The sequence below is a fragment of the Neovison vison genome, chromosome 5 (assembly GCF_020171115.1).
Source record: "Neovison vison isolate M4711 chromosome 5, ASM_NN_V1, whole genome shotgun sequence".
NCBI lineage: Eukaryota > Metazoa > Chordata > Mammalia > Carnivora > Mustelidae > Neogale > Neogale vison.
Genome location: NC_058095.1, coordinates 81,150,580 through 81,171,286, shown reverse-complemented (window position 1 = coordinate 81,171,286; position 20,707 = coordinate 81,150,580).

Sequence of the window (20,707 nt, the reverse complement as noted above, 5' to 3'; positions counted from 1 at the left end):
CATCAGCTAGGCAGCTCTTTAAGAAAAGCAAAGTTCCTTTTTCTTTGATGATTTGTCCACGGACTTGGATTCTCCTTTTTCTATAAAACTTGTTTTGTTGTTTTTGTTGTTGTTGTTTTTTAAATACATAACTCAAAAGTAATACAGTAACTTCTTTCTAAACTCTCAGATCATATCATATAAGAACTTGGCTTAAAAATGCCAATGAAATTTTTTAAGATACTTCTTAGTGTAGTATGCAATGACTTGGTATCAAACCTCATTTTCAACCTCATTTCTCTTCTTTTGCAAAGTAGTTGACGTACTAAAAATAAGCTCCATTTTCTATCCTTACTGCTCATTGATTCCTGTTATTTTATCCTTGAAGTTTTTTCTTCATGGAATACATATGACCCCTGCACATTTAAATGCTACCAATTATCGAGGTCCAGTTAAAATTTCATAGTTTACAAGGCTTTTTCTCATCACTCCATATAGACATAATCTGTTTCAACTTTCCTGATCATTTACTTCCTTTAAGTGCTTAATATTTCTTATAGTGTAGTTTATATCAAAACATTAATTAAATAGAAAGACACTGAGACTCATCTGCATTATTACTACAGTGCCATTCTAACTGGAAACACTAATTCAAAAAGATATATATATCCCCACATTCATTGAAGTATGATTTATAATAGTCAAGAACATGGAAACAACCCAAATCTCCATCAACGGTTAAGAAAATGTGGGAAAGATTTATGCAATGGAATATTATATTCAGCCATTAAAACAGTGAAATCTTCCCATTTGTGACATCATGGATTGACCTTGAGGGCATTATACTAAGTGAAATAAGTCAGACAGAAAACTATGAATGCTCTATAATCTCACTTGTAGAATAAAAATAAAAACAAAACCAAAAAAAAACAAGTTCATGGATATAGAGGAGAGACTGGAGGTTGTCTGAGGCGGGATGTGGGTAAAGGAGGTGAAGGGAGCCAAAAGGTACAAATTTCCTGTTAAAAGCTGAGTGAGTCATGGAGATGTGATATATAGCTTGGTGACTAGAACAAGGGATTGCATATGTGAAAGTAGTGAGGACCATAGATCCTGAAAGTTCTCATCACAAGAAAAAATCTATAAACTGTATAATGACAGATGTTAACCTGGACTTACTGTAATCATTTTTCTTTTTCTTTTTTTAAAGATTTTATTTATTTATTTGACAGACAGAGATCACAAGTAGGCAGTGAGGCAGGCAGAGAAAGAGTGGGGTGGGGGTGGGGAAGCAGGCTCCCTGCCGAGCAGAGAGCCCAATGTGGGGCTCGATCCCAGGACCCTGGGATCATGACCTGAGCCGAAGGGAGAGGCTTTAACCCACTGAGTCACCCAGGAATCCCGTAATCACTTTTTAATATAGATACATATCAAATCATTAATTGTCTACCTCTAATTAATATAGTTTTATGTTAATTATACCTCAACAGAAAAAAAAACTAACCGGTAAAAGACTCAATTTAAAAATATTATAGGACACATCTGAAATTGGGGTGTCTGGGTGGCTCAGTCAGTTAAATGGCCAATTCTTGATTTCGGATAGGTCATGACCTCAGTGTCAAGATCGAGCCCCAGGTTGGGTTCCATGCTCAGCAGGGACTCTGCTTAACATTCTCTCGGTCCCTTTCCCTCTCCCCTGATTTATAACCCATCTGAAAGAGATTCCATGTTAACTCATCGCCCTTGGTACCTCGCACCAGATCCACCAGAACAAACCTGCCATGCTCTTCAGCTGCAATGGAGAATGGAGGTTTGCATTCCAGGTATCCATGCGGTAGTGCTCTGAAACCCAAACTTTCCACATGGGGGAACCTAGAGAAAACAAACTAGAATCCACATATCCATTAGAAGGAAAACTTGCTGTTTGGAGCATCTCACAAGCCTCAGCGTGGGAAATCCTCCATGGCTTCTTGACGCCACCCCTCCATTTGTTGATCATCATAGATACAATCTCCAGTGTGAGCAAACATCTGACAACTGCCCTTACTCAGGAGCTTGTTTCTCAAATAAGGTGCTACATATTGGAACTGCCTTCCGCTTGGCACTGAATTGAACCATAGCTTGGTTTTACAATTCCATCCTCACCCTACTGGTCTCCAAGCCTTGTTGAGAGGGAATTCTGGAGCCACAATGAAGAATTCTGCCTTCCCCATAGAAAGAAGTGCCTGTTGAGTCTGCCCAGGAACCCCACATGAGGATCAATCTGCTCAGCCCTCGAGGGGACCCTGATTTATAGGCTGCCCTGGCCACTAATGCTGTGTCTGACAGAGCCTGAGCCCCAACCTCATGTCATCCACCCAGAAGGTGGGGACCATATCCAGCATGCAGACCGGCCATGGCTCAAGTCCGCCATATCTATCCATCCTTGGTATTCAGGCATCTCTCCCCAGTCTTTTGTTGGAGTCCCTGCCAATGGGGGAACTTGAAGCACAATAGAGAACTCGTCCTTCCCCATGGCAAGCAACCTGGCTGTTGGTATGGGTGTCCAACCATCAGTGTGGGAGCCAGATGCATTGCCAATGAGACCACACCCTCTCCTGAGGGCCACCCTTGGATCAAAGAGGCATTGTGACCCTCAGCCTGAGCATGCTTTCAGACAAGCACTCTCAGTTTCACCACCAGGATCCTGCTTTGCCAGCCTGGTACACCCCTAGGCCCAAATCCTAACCCTTGGTGATATTTTCAAGGTGCCCACACTCAGTTCCATCTCTGGAATCTCTTTTTTGGGGCACCCATTAGATGGAAAACAGCACTCTTCTCTTCCCTGAAAAAGCCATCAAAGTATTGGGAGCTGCCAAGATCCTTAGAGAGGAAAAATATCCCATGGACCCATGAGACCACACCTGCAATCCGAGGCCATCCTGGACACAAAATGCAGATAGGAAAGCCTGTGCTACATTTTTCAAGTCACCCTAAGTACATTTCCTGATGAGCTGCCTTCCAGGTCTATGACTTGGGCCTGTGAACACCTCTCCACTAACCCTAACCCGAGTTTATGTTTGCAGATTTCTCTCCCAAAACCATGGCTCAAATTCCCTCCAGGATGGGGGGTCTCTGCAGCCAAACCACATGACTGTGCCTGTCATCCTTAAGGAAAATTTGCCCGTCACAATTTCCCAAACCCTCCAGATTAGGAGAAACCTGCAAGGACCCTGAGCCCACCACAATATTGGAGGCTGCTCTGGAAGTCTATGGGTATTCTGAAACACCCTGATCACCTAAATCTGGCAGACACTCAAGCCAATGGTCCTGAGTCAGAAGATTGAAACTGACACGCCCCTAGGACCTCACTGGAACCCTAGATTAGGTGTTCTGGCATTTGTCCTCAGAGGCCTGTTCTGGAATATCAACTTATGATACAACATGTGGCTCCTGGGTGACAGAACAGAACATCTCCCGTCCCCAGAAGGAAACCATGCCCTCCGTCCTGTGTCAAATCCTCCGGGTGGGAGAATCCTTCATGGCCCCTTAGCCACCAGGACATTCTAAGATTTCTTTGGTAACAAACCAGCATTGTGACCCATCTGAATGAGATTCCATGTTAATTCATCGCCCTTGGTATTTCACACCAGAGCCACCAGAATGAACCTTCCATATTCCTCAGCTGCAATGGACAATGGAGGTGGGCTTTCAAGACATCCATGGAGGAGAGCTGTACTACCCAAACTATCCACATGGAGGACACTGAGGCAAACAAACCAGACTCGCCAACTCCAGTAGAAGAAAGCCTCACTGTTTGGAGAATCTCACAAGTGCCAGCGTGGGACATCCTCCATATCTTTTTGACACCACCCTACCTTTAGTTGGTCATAATAGATACAATCTCCAGTGTGAGCAGACATCTGACATCCACCCTTACTCAGGTGCTGGATATCTCGAATCATCCGCTGCACACTGGAACTGCCTTCCGCTTGGCACTGATTTAACCGTAGCTTTTCTTTACAATTCTATCCTCACCCTCAAGGTCTCCATGGCCTCTTAATAGGTAATTCTCGAGCCACATCAGAGCATTCTGCCTTCCTCATAGAAGGAAGAAGTGCCCGTCAGTCTTCCAAGAAAGCCCACATGAGGATCAATCTGTTCGACCCTCTAGAGAACCCCGATTTGTAGGCTGCCCTGCCACTAGTGCTGTGTCTGACAGAGCCTGAGCCCCAACTTCGTGTCAGCCACCATGAGACTGGGGACCATATCCAGCATGTGAGACCGGCCATGACTCAAGTCCTTCATCTCTACCCATCCTTGGTATTCAGGCATCTGTCCCTAGACCTTTGCTGGAATCCCTGTCAATGGGGGAACCTGAAGCATAATAGAGTATTCCTTCTTCCCAATGGCAGGAAAACTGTCTGTTGGGTTGTGTGTGCAACCCTCAGAGTGAGAGCCAGCGGTATCCCCAGTGAGACCATGCCCACTCCTGAGGCCCGCCCTGGGATCAAACAGGCATTGTGACCCTCAGCCTGAACATGCTTTCAAACAAGCCCTCTCAGTTTCACCACCAGGATCCCACATTGTAGGCCTGATACGCCCCTAGGCCCAAATGCTAACCCTTGGCGGGATTTTCCAGGCACCCTGACCAAGTGCCTGTCTATGTAATTTTTGTTGTGGGCCACCCCTAAGATGGAAAGCAGCACTCTTCCCTTCCCTGAAAAGCCACTAAACTATTGGGAGCTGCCAGGATCCTTAGAGAGGTAAAGTCTCCTATGGACCCATGAGACCATATCTACATTATGAGGCCTTCCTGGACACACAATACAGATAGAAAATCCATTGCTACTGACTTCAAGTCACCCTGATTACAGTTCCTGACGAACTGCCCTCCAGGTCTATGCATTGAGCATGCGATCACCTTGCCATGAACCCACACCTGAGTTTGTGTTTGCAAAATTCCCTCCCAAAACCATGGCTCAAATGTCCTGCTGGATGGGCTCTCTAGAGCCACATCTCAGGACTGTGCCTGCCATCGCCAAGGAAAATTTGCCTGTCACATTTTCCGAAACCCTCCAGAATAGGAGAACCTGCAAGGCCCCTGAGCTCACCCCCTTATTGGAGGCTGCTCTGGTCGCAAAGGCGCAGTCCGGACACCTGATCACCCACATCCAGGCAGACACCCAAGTCAATGTTCCTGAGTCAGACGATTGAACCTGACATGCCCCTAGGACCTCATTGGAACCCCCAATTAGGTTTCTAGGCTCCTGTTCACAGGAATGGGTCACAATGCTGAATTGTTACCAGGGAGAACTTATAATGTGCTGGTGGCTAACATGCCTGGCAGGATTCTCCTACCCTGAGGGTTTGGCACAGGTCAAAGAGCATGGTTTCCCTGGAATACCAACCTATGATAGAACATGTGGTCCCTGAGCCACACAACAGTATATCTCCTGTCCCCAAAAGGATACTGTGCTCTTGGACCTGTGTCAAACCCTCAGGGTAGGAGAATCATGCATGGCCCCTTAGCCATCAGCACATTCTAAGATCTCCGTGGTAACAAATCAGCATTGTGACCCATCTGCAATAGATTCAGTGTCAACTCGAGGCCTTGGTACTTCGCCCGAGAGCCACCAGAAGGAACCTGCCATGTTCCTCAGCTGCAATGGTCATTGGTGGTATGCCATCCAGGCATCCATGCAGAAGTGCTCTGCTCCCAATTTTTCCACATCCGGGGCCCTGGAGCTAGCAAACCAGACTCCCCCTGTCTGGAAGAAGGAAACCTTTCTGTTTGGAGCATCTCACAAGCACCAGCTTGGGAAATCCTCCATGGCCTCTTGACGTCACCACTCCATTTGTCAGTCATCATAGACACAAACTCCAGTGTGAGCAAACATCTGACATCTGCCCTTACTCAGATGCTGGGTATCTCGAATTATTAGCCTCTGAACATTGGAACTCCCTTCCGCTTTGCACTGAATTGAACCATAACTTGTGTTGACAATTCCATCCTCAACCTACTGGTCCCCAAGCCCTCTTGATGAGGAATCTGGATCCACAACACAGCATTCTGCCTTCCCCATAGAAAGAAGAATTGCCGAAGAGTCTGCCCAGAAACCCCACATGAGAATCTATCTGCTTGGCACTCGAAGGAATTCTGATTTATAGGCTGTCCTGGCCATTAGTTCTGTGTCTGACAGAGCCTAAGCCACGACCTAGTGTCAGCCACCCAGAGAGTGGGCCCGTTATCCAGCATGTGAGACCGGCCATGGCCCAAGTCTGTCATCTCTATCCATCATTGGATTCAGGCACCTTTCCCTAGACTTTTGCTGGAATACCTGCCAATAGGGGAACATGAAACACAATAGAGAACTCCTCCTTGCCCATGACAGGAAACCTGGCAGTTGGGATGTTTGTCGAAACCACACAGTGGGAGCCAGCTTCATGGACAATGAGATCACGCCAAATCCTGAGGGCAGCCCTGGCACAAACAGGCATTGTGACCCTCAGCCTGAACATGTTTTTAAACAAGCCCTCTCAGTGGCATGGCCAGAATCCCACATTGCAGGCCTGGTATGCCCCTAGGCCCAAATAATAACCCTTGATGTGATTTTCCAGGCATCCAGTCTGAGAGCCCGTCTCTGGAATCCCTGTTTTGGGGCAATGCAATGACGGAAAACAACACACTTCCAAAGCCACCAAACTTGGAGAGCCGCCAGGATCCTTGGAGGGGAAAATTCACCCATGGACCCATGAGACCACACCTGCATTCCAAGGCCATAATGCAAACACAATCCAGATAGAAAAACCTGTGCTACCACCTTCGAGTCACCTTAATTACAGTTCCTTACAAGCTACCCTCCAGGTGTACCCATTGGGCCTGCAATCACCTCGCCACTAACCCTAACCCGAATTTGTGCTTATAGACGTCTTTCCCAAAACTGTGGCTCACTTGCTCTCCAGGATGGTGTCTCTGGAGCCAGAGCATAGGACTGTGTCTGCCATTCCCAAGGACACTGTGCCCCTCTCAGTTGCCCAAACATTGCAAATTTGGAAAAACCTGCAAGGCCCCAGAGCCCACCCCATTATTGACGGCCCCTCTGCATGCAATGCCCAGTCTGAAACACCCTGATCACCTACATCCGGGCAGACACCCAAGTCAATGGTCCTGAGTCATAAGTTTGAAACTGACATGCCCCTAGGACCTCATTGGAACCTTAGATTAGGTTTTCAGACATCTGCCTTCAGTGAACTTTCTGGAAAACCAACTTATGATACAACATGTGGTCCCTGAGCCCCACAACAGAAGATATCCTGTCCCCAAAAGGAAACCGTGCTCCTCGACCTCTGCAAAACCCTCAGAGTAGGAGAATCCTGCACGGCACCTTAACCAACAGCACATTCTAAGATCTCCCTAATAATAAACCACCATTGTGACCCCTCTGCAAGAGATTCCATGTCAACTCAAGGCCTAGATACTTCACCCCAGAGCCACCAGACGGACCTGCATGTTCCTCAGCTGCAATGATCAATGGAGGTGCACTTTCCAGGCATCCATGTGGGAGAGCTCTGCTACCCAACTTTCCACATGGGGGCCATGGAGCAAACAAACTAGACTCCAGCTGTCCAGTCGAAGGAAACCTTACTGTTTGAACATCTCACAAGCCTCAGAGTGGGAAATCCTTCATGGCCTCTTGACACCACCCCTCCATTTGTCAGTCAACATAGATACAAACTCCAGTGTGAGCAAACAACTGACATCCACCCTTAGGTGCTAGATGTCCCATATAAGCCGCTGCACAAAGGAACTGCCTTCCACCTGGCACTGAATTGAACCATAGCTTGTGTTTACAATTCCATCCTCACCCTATTGGTCCCCAAGCCCTCTTGATAGAGAATTCTGGAGCTACCACACAGCATTCTTCCTTCCCCATAGATAGAAGAAGTGCATGGTGGGTCTTCCCAGAAACCCCACATGAGATTCAATCTGCTCGGCCTTCGAGGGAACCCCGATTTATAGGCTTCCTGGCCAATAGTGCTGTGTCTGACAGAGCCAGAGCCCTAACCTAGTGCCAGCAACCCAGAGATCAGGTCCCATATCCAGCATGTGAGACTGGTCATGGACAAAGTCTGTCACCTCTACCCATCCTTGGTGTTCAGGCAACTGTCCCCAGACTCTTGCTGGAATCCCTGCCAATGGGGGAACCTGAAGCACAATAGATAACTCCTCCTTCCCATGGCAGGAAACCTGGCTGTTGGGATGGGTGTCCAACCCTCAAAGTGGGAGCCAGCTGCATGGCCAATGAAAGCACGCCCACTCCTGAGGGCCACACTGGGCACAAACAGGCATTGTGACCCTCAGCCTGAACATGTTTTCAAACAAGCCTTCTCAGTTGCACCACCAGGATACCACATTGCAGGCCTGGTATGCCCCTTGGCCCAAATCCTAAGCCTTGGTGGGATTTTCCAAGCACCCTGACCCACAGCCCATCTCTTGAATCCCTGTTTTGGGGCACACATAAGATGGAAAACAGCACTCTTCCATTCCCCAAGAATGCCACCAAACAACGGGAGCCGCCAGGATCTTTAGAGCGGAAAAATCTCCCATGAACCCATGAGTCCACACCTGCATTCTGAGGCCCTCCTGGAGACACAATCCAGATACAAAAGCCTGTGCTACCGCCTTCGAGTTACCCGATTTATGGTTCCTGACGAGCTGCCACCCAGTTCTATGCATTGGGCCTGCGATCACCTTGCCACTAACCCTAAGCCTAGTTTGTGTTTGCAGACTTCTCTCCCACAACCATGACTTACATGCTGTCCAGGATGGGGTCTCTGTAGCCACACCACAGGACTGTTCCTGCCATCCCCAAGGAAATTGTGCCATCAAAGTTGCCCAACCCCACCCGATGGGAGAAATCTGCAAGGCCCCTGAGCTCACCCCTATTTTGAAGGCTGCTCTGGACTCAAATGCTCAGTCTGAAACACCCTGATAACCTACATCCAGGCAGACACCCAAGTCAATGGGCCTGAGTCAGATATTTGAACCTGACATGCCCCTAGTACTTCATTGGAACCCTAGATTATGTTTTCAGGCACCTGTCCTCAGAGGCCTGTTCTGGAATACCAAGTTTTGATTCAACATGTGGACGCTGAGCCACACAACAAAACATTTCCCGTACACAGAAGGAAACCGTGCTCTTGGACCTGTTTTAAACCCTCAGGGTAGATGAATCCTGCACAGCGCCTTAGCCACCAGCACATTCTAAGATCTCCCTGGTAACAAACCAGCATTGTGACCCATCTTCATGAGACTCCATGTCAACTCAAGGCCTTGGTACTTCACCTTAGAGCCAACAGAACGAACCTGCCATGTTCCTCTGCTGCAACGGTCAGTGGAGGTGTGCTTTCCAGGCATCCATATGGGAGTGCTTTGCTACACAAACTTTCCTCATGGGGGACCCTGGAGCAAACAAACCAGAATCCCACTGTCCGGTTGAAGGAATCCTTGCTGTTTGGAGCATCTCACAAGACCCAGGGTGGGAAATCCTCCATGACCTCTTGACGCCACCCTCCATTTGTTGGTCATCATAGACACACATTCTTGTGTGAACAAACAGCTGACATCTGCACTTACTCAGGTGTTGGGTATATGCAATCAGCTGCTGCACACTGGAACTGCCTTCCACTTGGTAATGACTTTAACAGTTGCGTGTGTTTACCATTCCATATTCACCCTGCTGCTCCACAGCCCTCTTGATAGGGAATTCTGGAGCAACAACCCAGCATTCTACCTGCCCCCCCAAAGAAGAATTGCCTGGTGAGTCTTCCCAGAAACCCCAAATGAGGATCCACCTGCAGGGCCCTCGACGACACCCTAATATCTTGGGCCAACATGGGAACTAAGGCTCTCTCTACAGAGCCTGAACCACAACCTCCAGTCAGCCACCCAGAGAGTGGGCGCCATTTCCTGCAGGTGGGGCTTGTTGTGGCCCAAAGCCATCATCTCTACTCAACCTGGATATTCAAGCCTCTGTGCCCAGTCTGTAGCTCAAATCCCTGCCTATGGGGTACCTGAAGCACAAGGGTACTCCTCCTTCCTGATGGCAGGAAATCCAGCTGTTGGGATGGGTGTTCAACCCTCAAAGTGGGAACCAGCTGCATGGACATGATACCACGGCCACACATGGGAGCTGCCCTGTGCACAAACAGGCATTGTGACCGTCAGTGTGAACCTGCTTCCAAACAAGCCCTTACGGTAGCTGGACCAGGAGCCCCTAGAGTGGGACATCCAGGCCCTTAGGGGCAAATCCTCACCCTCGTTGGTGCTTTTCAGTCGCCTAGACCCAGAGACGGTCCCTGGAATCACTCTTGTGCGGTTCATTGAGACGGAAAACAGCAGTCTTCCCTTCCCACAGAGACAGCAAATTCTTGGGAGATGGGCAGAATCCCCAGAGATGAAGAATGTTCCATGGCCCCATGAAGCCACCCCTACATTTTGCGACGATTCTGGACACACACTCCAGTCAGAAACGTCTGTCCAACTGCCTGGATGACACCTTAATTTCACTACAAAATGAGCTGCCCTGGGAGCCTGCAGATCGGGGCTATGATCACCTCAGGCCTCACCCTAATGCTAGTTCACGTTTGAAGATTTCTGTCTCTAAAATCCTGTCACACATGCCCTCCAGCATGGGGGCTCTGGAGCCACACGGGACGACTGTGCCTACCCTCCCAAAGGTAACTCTGCCATTCACTTTTGCCCAAACCCTGAAGCTTAGGAGCAAAGTACAAAGCCCCTGAGCCCACCTCAGTTTCCAAGAACGGTCTGGACCCATGCGTACATTGTGACACACAGTGAGCACCTGCCTCCAGGCAAACATCCAAGTCAAAGGCCCTGAGTCAGAAGATTGAACCTAAGGACTTCAACCTGAGAAGATTGAACCTACTCCTAGGACTTCATTGATGCCCTAGTTTGGGTTTTCAGGCGCCTGTCCCGAGAGGACTGTTCCCCCATACCATCTTATATTCCAACATGTTGTCCCTGAGCCACACAACAGACCCCTCCTGTCCCAGAAGGATACCTTGCTCTTGGTAGCTGTGTCCAAGACTCAGTGTATTAGAATCCTGCATTAGAATCGATCCCAACATTCCAGTGTCTCCCTGGATACAACCAGCATTGTGATAAACAGTATCAAACTCCATGTCAACTCAGCCCCCTTGGAACTTCACCCCAGAGCCACCAGATCGAAACTGCCATGTTCCTGAGCTGCAGTGGTCAATAAAGTAGTGCTTTCCAGTCATCCATGAGGGAGAGCTCTGCTACCAACATTTCCATATGGGGGACCCTGGAGCAAACAAACCAGACTCCCCCTGTGCTGTAGAAGGAAACCTTACTGTTTGAAGCATCTCACAAGCTGCAGAGTGGGAAATTCTCCATGGCCTCTGGACACAAACCCACCATTTGTCCGTCATCCTAGACACAAACACCAGTGTGAGCAAATATCTGACATCCACCCTTACTCAGGTGCTGGATGTCTCAGCCACTGCACGCTGCTTGTCACTGAGTTGAACCATAGCTTGTGTTTTTAATTCCATCCTCACCCTCCTGGTCCCCATGCCCTCTTGATAGGGAATTCTGTAGCCACAATGCAGCATTCTTCCTTCCCCATAGAAAGAAGAAGTGCCTGGTGAGTCTGCCCAGAAACCCCACATTAGGATCCACCTGCATGGCCCTCGATGGCACCCTAATATCTTAGGCCGCCATGGGCTCTCAGGCTCTGTCTGACACGGCCGGAGCCATGACCTTCAGGCAGCCATGCAGACAGTGGGCCCCATATCCTGCAGGTGGGACCTGCCGTGGCCGGAAGCTGTCATCTCTATTCAACCTGGGTATTCAGGCATCTTTCCCAAACTGTAGCTCAAATCCCTGCCTATGGGGGAACCTGAAACACAGGAGTATCCTTATTCCCGATGGCAGGAAACCTGGTTGTTGAGATGGGCACTAAGACTCTGTCTCACAGAGCCTGAGTCACGACGGAGAGTCTGCCATATAGATAGTGGGCCCCATATCCTGCAGGTTGGACTTGTTGTGTCCCAAAGCCATCATCTCTATTCAGCATGGATATTCAAGCATTTTTCCCAGATTGTAGCTCAAATCCCTGACTACAGAGGAACCTGAAGCACAAGAGCAATCCTCCTTCCCGAAGGCAGGAAGCCTGGCTGTTGATATAGGTGTCCAACCCTCAGAGTGGGAACCGGCTGCATGGCCCATGAGACCACGGCCACACATGGGAGCCACTATGGGAACAAACTTGCATTGTTACCCTCAGCGTGAGGCTGCTTTCAAACAAAACCCTTCGGTAGCATGACCAGGAGTCTGCAGAGCACGCCTACCACCTTAGGGCCAAACACTCACCCTCGTAGGTGTTTTCCTGGCACCCACACCCAGAACCTGTCACTGGAATCCCTCTTTTGGGGGTTCCCTGAGACAGAAAACAGCAGTGTTCCCTTATCCCAGAGACAACAAACTCGGGGGCTGAGCAGAATCCCCAGAGCTGAAGTATCTCCATGGCCCCATGAAGCCAACCCTACATTTTGCAAAAGTCCGGGACAAACAATGCAGACAGAAAAGCCTGCAACACCGCCTCCATGATACCTTAACTTCAGTACACTATGAGCTTCCATCAGGGCCTGCAGATCGGGCCTGTGATCACCTCAGCCCTCAACCTAACCCTAGTTTGCTTTTGCAGATTTCTGTCCCAAAGACCTGGCCCATACGCCCATCAGGGTGGGGCTTCTGGAGCCACACCAGACGACTATGCCTACACACCCAAAGGAAACTCTGCCCTTCACGGTTGCCCAAACCCTGAAGATTAGGAGCAAAGTACAAATCCCATGAGCCCACCTCAATTCTGATGAAAACTCTGGACCCAAGGGCACATTCTGACACACAATGAGCCCCTGCCTCCAGGCAGGCATCCAAGTGAAAGACCCTGAGCCAGAAGATTGAACCTGACATGCTTCTAGGACTTTATCAATACTCTAGCTTAGATTTTCAGGTGCCTGTCCCCAGAGGCCTGTTCTTCAAAACCAACTTATATTCCAACACATGGTCCCAGATCCACACCACAGAACCCCTCCTGTCTCTTAAGGATATCTTGCTCTTGGTAGCTGTGTCCAAGAATCAGTGTAAGAGAATCCTGCATGGCCCCTGACTGTCCCAACATTTTAATGTCTCCCTGGATACATTCCAGCATTTTGACACAACAGCATAAAACTCCATGTCAACACCAGCGACTTTGAACTTCGCCCCAGCATCACCAGTACGAAACTGCCATTTCCTCATCTGCAATGGACACTGGAGGTGGGCTTTCCAGGCATCCATGCAGGAGTGCTCTGCTCCCCAAAAGTTCCACATGGGGGACCCTGGAGCATACAAACGAGACTCTACCAGTCCATTAGAAGGAAACCTTCTGTTTGTAGCATCTCACAAGCCCCAGGGTGGTAAATCCTCCATGGCTTCATGACACCTCTCCTCCATTTGCCAATCATCATAGACTCAAACTCCAGTGTGAGGAAACATCCGACATCCGCCCTTACTCAGGGGCTGGATGTCTCCAATCAGCCGCTGCACACTGGAAGTGCCTTCCACTTGGCACTGAATTTAACCATAGCTTGTGTTAACAATTACATCCTCACCCTCCTGGCCCCCGAGCCCTCTTGATAGGGAATTCTGGAGCCACAACGCAACATTCTGCCTACCCCACAGAAAGAAGAAGTGCGTGGTGTGTCTGCCCAGAAACCCCACATGAGGACCACCTGCATGGCCCTCGACAGCATCATAATATCATAAGCCGCCATGGGGACTAAGACTCTGTCTCACAAAGCCAGAGCCATGACTTCCAGGCAGCCACACAGAGAGTGGACCCCATATCCTGCAGGTGGACTTGCCATGGCCTGAAGCCATCATCTCTACACAACCTGGATATTCAGACATCTGTCCCCAGACTGTAGCTCAAATCCCTGATTTGGGGGAACCTGAAACACAGGATTATTCCTCCTTTCTGGTGGCAGGAAACCTGGCTGTTGAGATGGGTGTCTTACCCTCAGAGTGGGAACCAGCTGCATGGCCAAGGTCACTCATGGGAGACGCCCTGGGCACAAACAGGCACTGTGACCCTCAGCGTGAGCCTCCTTTCAAACAAACATCCTTGATAGCTAGACCAGGAGTCCACAGAGTGGGCCTGCCAGGTCCCTAGGGCCAAATCCTCACCCTCCTTTGTGCTTTCCAGGCGCCCAGACCCAGAACCTGTCTCTCAAATCCCTCGTTTGAGGGTCCCCTGAAATGGAAAACAGCAGTCTTCCCTTCTCCAAGAGACAACAAACACTGGGAGCTGGGCAGAATCCCCAGAGATGAAGAATATCCCATGGCCTCATGAAGCCACCCCTACCTTTTGCGACTATCCTGGACACACAATCCCGACAGAAAAGCCTGCGCTACTACCTGCATGACACCTTAATTTCAGTACACTATGAGCTGCCCTCAAGGCCTGCTGATTGGTTTTGTGAACACCTCGACCCTCACCCTAACACTAGTTCGTTTTGCAATATCTGTTACCAAAGTCCTGGCCCACACGCCCTCCAGAATGGGGCCTCTGGTCACACACCGGAGGAGTGTGCCTACACACTCCCACTATGTCCTTCACTGTTGCCCAAACTCTGAAAATGAGGAGCAAAATACAAAGCCTCTGAGCCCACCTCATTTTCGAAGAACACTCTGAACCCAAATACACATTCTAACACACAATAGGCCCCTGCCTCCAGGCAGACATCCAAGTCAAAGGCCCTGAGTCAGAAGTTTGAACATGCCATGACTATAGGACTTCATCAATACCCTAGTTTAGATGTTTAGGTGCCTGTCCCCAGAGGCTTGTTATCCAATACCAACTTATATTCCAACATGTGGTCCTTGAGACACACAACAGAACCCCTGCTGTCCCCAAAAGGATACCTTTCTCTTGGTAGATGTGACCAAGTCTCAGTGTAGGAGAATCCTGCATGGCCCCTGACCACCCCAACATTCTAAAGTCTCCCTGGATACAAACCAGCATTGTGATCCAACAACATGAAATTCCATGCCAACTTAGGCCGCTTGGAACTTCGCCCCAGAGACACCAGATCGAACCTGCCATGTTCCTTGGCTTCAGTGGTCAATGGAGTGGTGCTTTTCAGGCATCCATGCAGGAGAGCTCTGCACCCAAACTTTCCATATGGGGAACACTGGAGCAAACAAACCAGACTCCCCCTAACCAGTAGAACGAAACCTTGCTATTCGGAGCATCTCACAAACCCCAGGGTGGGAAATCATCCATGGCCTCGTGACCCCACCCCTCCATTTGGCGGTCATTGTAGACACAAACTTCAGTGTGAGAAAGCATCTGAAATCTGCCCTTACTCAGGTCCTGGATACCTCGCATCAGCCACTGCACACTGGAACTGCCTTCTGCTTGGCACTGAATTGAACCATAGATTGTTTTTACAATTCCATCTTCATCCCCAAACCCTCTTGATAGGGAACTTTGGTAGCATTCTGCCTACCACAAAGAAAGAAGACATACCTGTTGAGTCTGCCTGAAACCCCACATGAGGATCCACCACAAGATTACTCCTCATTCCCGAGGTCAGGAAACCTGGCTGTTAAGATGGGTGTCCAACCCTCATAGTGGGAAACAGCTGCATGGACCATGAGACCACGGTCACTCATGGGAGTCACCCTGGGCACAAACAGGCATTGTGCCCCTAAGCCTGAGCATGCATTCAAACAAGCCCTCTCAGTTGCACCACCAGGATACCGCATTGCAGGCCTGGTACTCCCCTAGACCCAAATAGTAACACTTGGTGGGAAATTCCAGGCACCCAGACCCAGAGCCCGTCTCTGGAATCCCTGTTTTGAGGCACCCCTAATATGGAAAACAGCCCTATTCCCTTCCGCGAAAAGGCCACCAAACTATTGGGAGCTGCTAGAATCCTTAGAGAGGAAAAATCTCCCATGTGTCTATGAGACAACATCTGCATTCCGAGGCCATCCAGGACACACAATCCAGATATAATAGCCTGCGCTACCGCATTCGTGTCACCCTCTTTAGAGTTCCTGATGAGCTGCTCTCCAGGTCTACGCATTGGGCCTGCAATCACCTCGACACTAACTCTATCCCAGGTTTATCTTTGCAAACGTCTCTCCCAAACCATGGCTCACATGCCCTCCAGGATGTTGTCTTTGGAGCCACACCACAGGACTGTGCCTGCCATTCCCAAGGAAACTTTGCCCATCACAGTTGCCCAAAACCTCTAGATTAGGAGAAACCTGCAAGGTCCCTGAGCCCACCCCAATATTGGAGGACACTCTGCATGCAAATGCGCACTCTGAAATACCCTGATTCCCTACGTCCAGGCAGACACCCAAGTCAATGGTCCGGAGTCAGAGTATTGAACCAGACACGCCCCTAGGACCTCATTGGAACCCTCCATTAGTTTTTCAGGCATCTGTCCTCAGAGGCTTATTCTGAAATAACAACTTATGATACAACATGTGGTCGCTGAGCCACACAACAGAACAACTCCTGTCCCCAGAAGGAAACCGTGTTCTTGGACCCGTGTCCAATGCTCAGGGTAGGAGAATCCTGCAAGGCCCCTTTGCCAACAGCGCATTCTAAGATCTCCCTGGTAACAAACCAGCATTGTGACCCATGGGCAAGACATTCCATGTCAACTCAAGGCCTTGGTACTTCTCCCCAGAGTCACCAGAACAAACCTGCCATGTTCGTCAGCTGCAATGCTCAATGGAGGTATGCTTTCCAGGTATCTCTGCCAAAGAACTCTGCTACCCAAACTTTCCACATGGGGTACTGTGGAGCAAACAAACCAGACTCCACCTGTCCAGAAGAAGGAAACCTTGCTGTTTGAAGCATCTCAGAAGCCTCAGCGTGGGAAATTCTTTGTGGCCTCTTGACGCCCTCCCTCCATTTGTCGGTTATCATAGACACAAACTCCAGTGTGAGCAAACATTGGACAACCGCCCTGACTCAGGTGCTGGATCTCTTGAATCAGCCGCTGCACATTGGAACTGTCTTCCACTTGGCACTGAATTTAACCATAGCTTCTGTTTACAGTTCCATCCTCACCCTACTTGTCCCCAAGCCCTCTTAATAGGGAATTCTGGGGGCACAACGCAGCATTTTGCTTGCCCCATAGAAAAAAGTGCCTGGTGAGTCTGCCCAGATCCCCCACATGAGGATCCACCTGCATGGCCTTCGACAATATCCTAATATCATAGGCCACCATGGGCACTAATGCTCTGTCTGACATACCCTGATCCACGACCTCCAGCAAGCCACCTAGACATTGGGCCCCATATCCTGCAGGTGGGACCTGCCATGGCCCGAAGCCATCATCTCTGCTCAACCTGGTTATTCAGGCATCTGTCCACAGAACTTAGCTCAAATACCTTCCTATGAGGGAACTTGAGGACAAGTGTTCTCCTCCTTCCCAATGGCAGGAAATCTGGCCTGTGAAATGGGTGTCCACCCCTCAGAGTGGGAACCAGCTGCATGGGCCTTGAGACCACAGTCACTCATGGGAAATGCCCTGGGCACAAACAGGCATTGTGACCCTCAGCGTGATCCTGCTTTCAAACAAACCCCCTCAGTAGCTGCACCAGGAGTCCACAGAGCAGGCCTACCAGGTTGCTATGGCCAAATCCTCTCCCTCATTTGTGTTTTCCAGGCATCCAGACCCAGAAACTGTCTCCGGAATCTCTCTTTTCCGGTTCCCCTGTGACTGAAAACAGCAGTCTTCCCTTCCCCTCCAGAATTCTTGGGAGCTGGGCGGAATACCCAGAGACAAAGAATCTCCCATGGCCCCATGAAGCCACCCCTATATTTTGCAACCGTCTGGACACAGGATCCAGACAAAATAGCCTGCACTACTGCCTCCATGACACCTTAATTTCATTACACAAAGAGCTGCCCTCTGGGCATGCAGATTGAGACTGTGATCACCTCGGCCCTAACCCTAAACCTAGTTTGCGTTTGAAGATCTGTCCCCAAAGCCCTGGCCCACATGCTTTCCAGGATGGGGACTCTGGTGCAATACCAGATGATTGTGCCAACCCTCCCAAAGGAGACTCTACACTTTACTGTTGCCCAAACCCTGAAGATTAAGAGCAAAGTCAATGCCCCTGAGCCCATGTCAATTTCAAAGGACTCGATGGACTGAAATGTGCATTCTGACACACAATGAGCACCTGCCTCCAGGCAGACATCCAAGTCAAAGGCCCTGAGTCTGAAGATTTTACCTGGCATGCCCCTAGGACTTCATCGATACCATAAATTATATTTTAAGGTACCAGCCCCAGAGGTCTGTTCTCCAATACCAACTTATATACTAACATGTGGTCCCTGAGCTACACTACAGAACACCTCCTGTCCCCAGAAGGATTCCTTGCTCTTGGTAACTTTGTCCAAGACTCATCATGTAGGATAATCCTGCATGGCCCCTGACCACCCCAACATTCTAACATATCCCTGGATACAAACCAGCATTGTGATCCAACAGCATGAAACTCCATGTCAACTCAGGCCAGAAGGAACTTTTCCCCAGAGCCACCAGATCGAACCTGCCATGTCCCTCATCTGCAGTGGTCAATGGAGGTATGCTTTCCAGGCATCCAAGCAGGAAAGCTCTGCTACCCAAACTTTCCATATGGGGTACGGTGGAGCAAAAAAACCAGACTCGCCCTGTCCAGTACAAGGAATCCTTGCTGTTTGGAGCATCTCACAAGCCCCAGGGTGGGAAATCCTCCATGGCCTCGTGAAGCCACCCTTCCATTTGGTGGTCATCATAAACACATACTCCAGTATGAGCAAATATCTCACATCTGCCTTACTCAAGTGCTGGATATCTCGAATCAGTCACTACACACTGGAACTGCTTCCTGCTTGTCACTGCATTTAATCTTAGTTTGTGTTTACAATTCCATCCTCACCATCCTTTTGCCCACGCCCTCTTGATAGGGAAATCTTGAGCCACAACACAGCATTCTGCCTGCCACACAGAAAGAATAAGTGCCTGGTGAGTCTTCCCAGAAACCCCACATGAGGATCCACCAGCATGGCCCTTGACGGGACCCTAATATCTTAGGCTGCCATGGGCACTCAGGCTCTGTCTGACACAGTCTGAGCTACGACCTTCAGTCAGCCATGCAGACAGTGGACCTAATATACTGCAGGTGGGACCTGCCATGGCTCGAAGCCATCACATTTACTCAACTTGGTTATTTAAGCATCCCATCCCTCCCCAGACCGTAGCTCAAATCCCTGCCTATTGGGGAAATTGTAGCACAGGAATACTCTTCCTCCCCGATGGCAGGAATCCTGGCTGTTGAGATGGGTGTCCAACCCTCAGAGTGGGAACCAGCTGCATGGCCCATGAGACAACTCATGGGAGCCGCCCTGGGCACAAATAGGCATTGTGACCCTCAGCGTGAGTCTGCTTTCAAACACACCCCCTCGGTAGCTGGACCAAGAGTCTGCAGAGCAGGCCTGCCACATCCCTAGGGCCAAAGACTCACACTCGTTCATGTTTTCCAGGCACCCAGACCCAGAAACTGTCTCTGGAATCCCTCTTTTGGCGGTCGACTGAGACGGAAAACAGTAATCTTCACTTCCTTCAGAGAAACCAAACTCTTAAGAGCTGGGTAGAATCCCCAGAGACGAAGAATTTCCCATAGGCCCATGAAGACTCCCATACATTTTGCAACCATCCTGGACACATTATCCTGACAGAAAAGCCTGTGCTACTGCCCCCATGACTCCCTAATTTCAGTACACTATAGCTTCCCGCAGGGCCTGCAGATTGGGCCTGTGATCACCTCAGCCCTCACACTAACCCTAATTTGCGTTTGCAGATTTCTGTCCCCAAAGCCCAGGCCCACATGCCCTCCAGGATGGGGTCTCTGGAGCCCCAGACAAATGTGCGCATGTTCCCAAAGGAAACTCTGCCCTTCACTGTTGCCAAAACCCTGAAGATTAGGAGCAAAGTACAAAGCCCCTGAACACACCTCAATTCAAAGGAAAACTCTGGACCCAAATGCACATTCTGACACACAATGGACCTGCCTCCAGGTAGATATCCAAGTCAAAGGCCCTGAGTCAGAAGATTGAACCTGACATGCCTCTAGGACTTCATCTATACCCGAGTTTATGTTTTCAGGTGCCTGTCACCAGAGACCTGTCCTCCAATACCAACTTATATTCCAACATGTGGTTTCTGAGCCATACAACAGAACCTCTCCTGTCCCCAGAAAGATACGTTGCTTTTAGTAGCTATGTCCATGACTCAGTGTAGGAGAATCCCGCATGGGCCCCTGACCACCCCAACATTCTAACGTCTCCCTGGATGCAAACAAACACTGTTATCCAACAGCATGAAACTCCATGTCAACTTAGGCCTCTTGGAACTTCTCCCCAGAGGCACCAGATCGAACCTGCCATGTTTCTCAGCTGCAAAGGTCATTGGAGTTGTGCTTTCCTGGCATCCATGCGAGATTGCTCTGCTACCCAAACTTTCCATATGGGGAAACTGGACCAAAGAAACCAGACTCCCCCTGTCCAGTAGAAGGAAACCTTGCTGTTTGGAGCATCTCACAAGACCCAGCATGGGAAATCCTCCATGACCTCGGGACACC